This window comes from Akebia trifoliata, chromosome 8 (assembly GCF_017979445.1).
Source record: "Akebia trifoliata isolate Shusen 1 chromosome 8, ASM1797944v1, whole genome shotgun sequence".
Lineage (NCBI taxonomy): Eukaryota > Viridiplantae > Streptophyta > Magnoliopsida > Ranunculales > Lardizabalaceae > Akebia > Akebia trifoliata.
The window spans coordinates 36,982,567-36,988,151 of NC_141382.1; the positions used below are offsets into that span (position 1 = coordinate 36,982,567).

The 5,585-nt window shown below is 41.2% G+C and overlaps 1 long non-coding RNA gene across 1 annotated transcript; it reads right to left on the bottom strand.

The window, feature by feature from the left end:
- Positions 1-3,983: 3,983 nt before the first annotated feature.
- On the bottom strand, positions 3,984-5,298 carry LOC147396654 (uncharacterized). Its single transcript, XR_015181002.1, has 3 exons — positions 4,716-5,298; positions 4,357-4,458; positions 3,984-4,265 (listed from the first exon to the last, which is right to left on the bottom strand). It is a non-coding gene; the product is annotated as an uncharacterized LOC147396654 (long non-coding RNA).
- Positions 5,299-5,585: the final 287 nt, after the last annotated feature.

Below are 5,585 nucleotides of genomic sequence, written 5' to 3' on the forward strand. Positions count from 1 at the left end.
CTCAAAGATGACCTTCAGTTAATGAAGCGTGCCACCCGCCCAGTCATTGCCTACGCCCGTGCCTTTAAGGCCCTCTGTGATCAGCTTCACGCCATTGGTCGCCCTGTTGATGGAACCGACAAAGTTCATTGGTTTCTTCGTGGTCTAGGGCCTGATTTCTCCAGTTTCTCTACTGCCCAAATGGCACAAACGCCTCTCCCCTGCTTCCCAGATCTTGTATCCAAAGCTGAGAGTTTGGAACTCTTTCAAAATTCTCTAGAAACTCCGGCGCCATCAGCTGCAGCGTTCACCGCTAACCGGATCTCTTCTCATCGCGGGGGTGGCTTCTCTCGCCATGGTCATGGCCGCACAAATGGCTCCCGCAGCAATACCTCCAATCACAGACAAGGTCGTAACCAATCCACTCAAGGCCGCCGTCCACCACGATGCCAGATTTTTCGCTTGGAAGGACACTATGCTGATCGGTGCCGGCAACGATATGATCGGCATCAGCATGAACCATCTGCGCAACTTGCAGAAGCCTTCAACGCTTCATGTTCCTTGGCTGAAAATGAAGCTTCAGATTGGTTCTTGGACACAGGGGCTTCGGCCCACATGACTCCAGCCCACTCCACTTTGGACCAGTCCAAAAACTATACGGGTAAGGATTGTGTGATTGTAGGGAATGGTGCATCCCTACCTATTACCCACACCGGTAAAATATCGCCTTCCCAAGATCTTCATTTGTTAGATGTTTTGGTTGTCCCTCACCTCACTAAAAATCTTTTGTCAATTAGTAAATTAACTCATGATTTTCCTTTATCAGTTACATTTACTAATAATTTTTTCACCATTCAGAATCGCCAAATGGGAAGGGTGGTGGCAACCGGTAAACGCGATGGAGGCCTATATGTGCTAGAGCGCGGAAATTCCGCTTTTATTTCTGTCCTTAAAAATAAATCTCTTCATGCCTCATATGATTTATGGCATGCTCGCCTTGGACATGTAAATCATTCTGTTATCTCTTTTTTAAATAAAAAAGGACAACTTTATCTTACCTCTTTATTGCCATCTCCCAAATTATGTGATACATGCCAACTTGCAAAGAATCATCGTTTACCTTATTCACGTAATGAACATAGGTCGTCTAATGTGTTAGATCTTATCCATTGTGATATCTGGGGCCCTTCACCCGTAAAATCCAATTTAGGTTTTGCCTACTATGTTTTATTCATTGATGATTATTCTCGTTTCACTTGGCTTTATCCGTTGAAATTAAAATCTGACTTCTATGATACCTTTATTCAATTTCAAAAATTTGTGGAAAATCAACATTCTGCTCGTATCAAAATCTTTCAAAGTGATGGTGGTACAGAATTTACTAGCAACTGTTTTAAAACCCATCTTCATACCTCTGGCATTCATCATCAACTTTCTTGTCCATATACTCCCGCCCAAAACGGTCGTGCTGAAAGGAAACATCGTCATGTGACTGAGACTGGCTTAGCATTGCTTTTCCATTCTCACACTTCTCCTCGCTTCTGGGTTGACGCCTTTAGCACTGCAGCTTACATCATCAACCGATTGCCCACCCCACTTCTTGGAGGTAAGTCCCCCTTTGAGCTTCTATATGGTTCATCCCCAAATTATGAAAATTTTCATCCATTTGGTTGTCGTGTTTATCCTTGTTTACGTGATTATATGCCTAACAAATTTTCCCCCCGTAGCATTCCTTGCATTTTTTTGGGATACAGCTCCTCTTACAAAGGGTTCTGTTGTCTTGACCCCACCACCGCTAGGATATATATCACCCGACATGCTCAATTTGATGAGACCCACTTTCCCTTCCTAAATACATCCCAGGCTCATCCCATATCCTCCCTTCAATTTTCAAATTTTTTGGAACCTAGTCTAACCCCTACAGAAATGCTCCCATCTTCCCCTACACTCCATTCTCGACAAATTGCACAATCCGGATCTAACCCGTGTGGTATTTGTACTGATTCAGTGGATGAGTCTTTGCAGGCAAATGATTCTCTTGCAGGTCCATCCTCGTCGCATTTGGATCCCAGCCCAGATTCTCTCGAGCTACCCATCGAGCCGCTTATCAGTACTCCTGTTGTGACAACTTCGATGGTTTCTCATCCTATGCTTACACGAGCCAAAGCTGGTATTTTCAAACCTCGCCACCCGGCGAATATTGCTCTCTTGGGATCCTCTGATCTTCTCTCCGCTCTCCTTACATCCACTGAGCCAAAAGGATTCAAATCTGCTGCTAAAAATCCTAATTGGCTTGCTGCCATGGATGAAAAAGTTCGAGCCTTGCAAAATAATCGTACTTGGATTTTGGTTCCTCGACCTGCCAATACCAACATTGTGGGTTCCAAATGGGTGTTTAGGACCAAATACTTGCCCGATGGATCTATTGAGCGTCTAAAAGCCCGCCTTGTTGCCAAGGGCTATACACAGGTACCTGGTCTCAACTACATTGAAACCTTTAGCCCTGTTATCAAGGCTACCACTGTCCGTGTTGTACTCTCTCTTGCTGTGACCAACAAATGGCCTCTCCGCCAACTTGATGTCAAGAATGCGTTTCTCAATGGTCATCTTACTGAACAAGTCTATATGGAACAACCTCCTGGGTATATTGATCCTCGCTACCCCAATCATGTTTGTCAGTTGAAGAAAGCTCTTTATGGCCTCAAACAGGCCCCTCGTGCTTGGTTTCAGCGATTTAGCTCTTTCCTCATTCAACTTGGTTTTTATTGCAGTCGTGCCGACACATCACTCTTTGTCTTTCATAGGCAGTCTGACATTATTTATTTGCTTCTTTATGTTGATGACATCATTATTACAGGCAACAACTCCTCTCTTCTCGACAGCTTTACTCATAAGCTTAATTCTGAGTTCGCTACTAAGGACTTGGGTTCTCTCAGTTACTTCCTTGGTTTAGAAGCTACATCAACCACTGATGGTCTTTTTATCAGTCAGCTAAAATATGCACGGGACATTCTCACGCGAGCTCAGTTACTTGACAGCAAGCCTGTTCACACCCCCATGGTTGTCTCTCAGTACCTATCTTCTGATGGTCCTCTGTTCTCAGATCCTACTCTTTACCGATCTCTTGTGGGTGTTCTCCAGTATTTGACTATCACGCGTCCTGATATTGCTTACGCTGTCAACTCTGTCAGCCAATTTTTGCACTCTCCGACTGAAGACCATTTCCTTGCTGTCAAGCGCATTCTTCGCTATGTTAAGGGCACACTACATTTTGGCCTCACTTTTCATCCATCTACTACTCTTGGTGCTTTAGTTGCTTACTCTGATGCTGACTGGGCAAGATGTCCTAACACTCGTCGCTCTACCTCTGGCTACTCTATTTACCTTGGCGACAACTTAGTTTCCTGGAGTGCCAAGAAGCAACCAACTGTTTCTTGTTCTAGTTGCGAGTCTGAGTATCGTGCCCTAGCTTTCACTACCACCGAACTTCTTTGGCTCACGCATCTCCTTCGTGACCTCAGGATTTCTCTTCCACAACAGCCTCTTCTGTTATGTGACAACAAAAGTGCCATTTTTTTAAGCTCTAACCCCGTGTCTCACAAGTGGGCCAAGCATGTTGAGTTAGATTATCACTTTCTTCGAGAACTTGTTGTCGCGGGCAAACTCCGCATCCAGTATGTGCCATCTCACTTACAGGTTGTCGACATCTTCACCAAAAGTGTGCCTAGGCCCCTATTTCAATTTTTTCGATCCAAGCTCCACGTCTATTCAAATCCGACGCTCAGCTTGCAGGGGGGTGTTGAGGATTCTCTGCCTTAATCAAAGGCTTAGCAAATCAAAGGCCTTCCATATGTGCATCCATTGACCCCTAATCTAAGGAGCTGATTTTCTGTTGATTCTTTCCAGTTATTTTAATTTCCTTTTATATGTACAGTCTGTAACAGAATAAATATGGGAAGCTTTCACCACTCCATGTGTGGTGGTTTTCAAACACTGTTAACAACCGACAAGAACAAACTGACCACCGTAATCAGATTCCTGCCACTTACCCAACAAATTCACAAGGAAATTACTTACTGTACCTCTTGTCTAACAACTGCATAGATATAGATGGTTATCACATATTTCAAAAAAATTCAAATGTTAAAACTGTAGTAGAAAACTCTGATTTCCAACTAAAGATATAAAACTTTAGTACCTGAGAAATGAAGTAAAGATTGGACACAAGTCCAGATAGTATATACAAAATGAAATTGCAATCATTCCCCGTTCCATTTCACAAACAACTGTAACGAGTCAGATAACGAAGTTAGATAGGTTCATAGTCAAATTGGCGAATTCAATGTGACTCCAAGCAACTGTAACAGGTCAGTCCACCTAAATATAGTAAGCCCACTTTGCTCTCATTCTTATGATGATGAAAGGTTTCCTCAAGTAATGTATTGAAGATTTAGCCTATCTTTATGCCATGCAGAACACCTATAAAAATAATTTCTGTTAATGTATATCTACAACCTATTTAGCTATCGAAAAGTGACACAACAAAGATTATATTCCTTATCATAAACAATAGACATATTTTGCCTATTTGATCAGAAAATTCAAAACTTTGCCGATTAGTGAATGTGATTTTTTTTATTTTTCAATATGCCAATCTGGCCAGTTCATCATGTTTAACAATGGACACATACATTAGATGGAGTAGATCAGATTTGCATGCGAAAAAGATGAGTTACCTATAGTTCGCCTCTTGCAAGAACTAGTTTCAAGATGTTAGCAACATCAATAGCACCTTCAGCTGCTCCAATTAAAGTGTGGAACTCATCAATAGAGAGTATTAGCTCATCATTTTGTTCAATTTCTTCCATCAGCTTATTTAACCTTTCCTCAAACTCTCCATGATATTTTGTACCAGAAACAAGTAGGACCCATATCCAGGGTAATGACCTGAGTTTTAAAAACAAAAAAAATTCATTGTGATCAGATAAGAGAAGATTAAGCAAGGCCTTTGTAAGTAAATAAATAAAAGATGATATAATTTAAAAGTTAGCAATTTTATGGAACAAAAGAAAGTTTTTCTATGCCTGTCATAAATGGAAAACATACAAAGAGATAGGAACCAACTACTGATTGGTTCCTGCCAAGGAAATACTCATGGTGAGAATCAACCAAACCATATGATACTGAGATGCCAGTCAGGATTAAAAAAGATCACAAAGGAGGCAACATCAAGGGAGGTCAAGATGACCATCAATGAAAGAAAAATGAATACGATCCCTGAAAATGGAATTTAGATGTCAACCCAACTAAACAAAATGTTTTCATTTCAAAATTATAATTTATTCCCTAATGTTTCATATCAAAATGAAGAATGACGTCAGAGTACTAATAACATGTTCAGCGGCAGACTCCACCCAGATAAGTTAATGGAATCATTTTCTTTTATAAAACAGAAATGAAAAGAAAATGCATATTAGATCTTCTCTTATGACTTTCCCTAGCGAGTGACACTTCCAAAAAAACACTTGATGTCAATGAGTCTGCAACATGATTCAACCCTTAAATATGGGTAGATAATAAGAATACGACGAAGTTTAAAACACAGA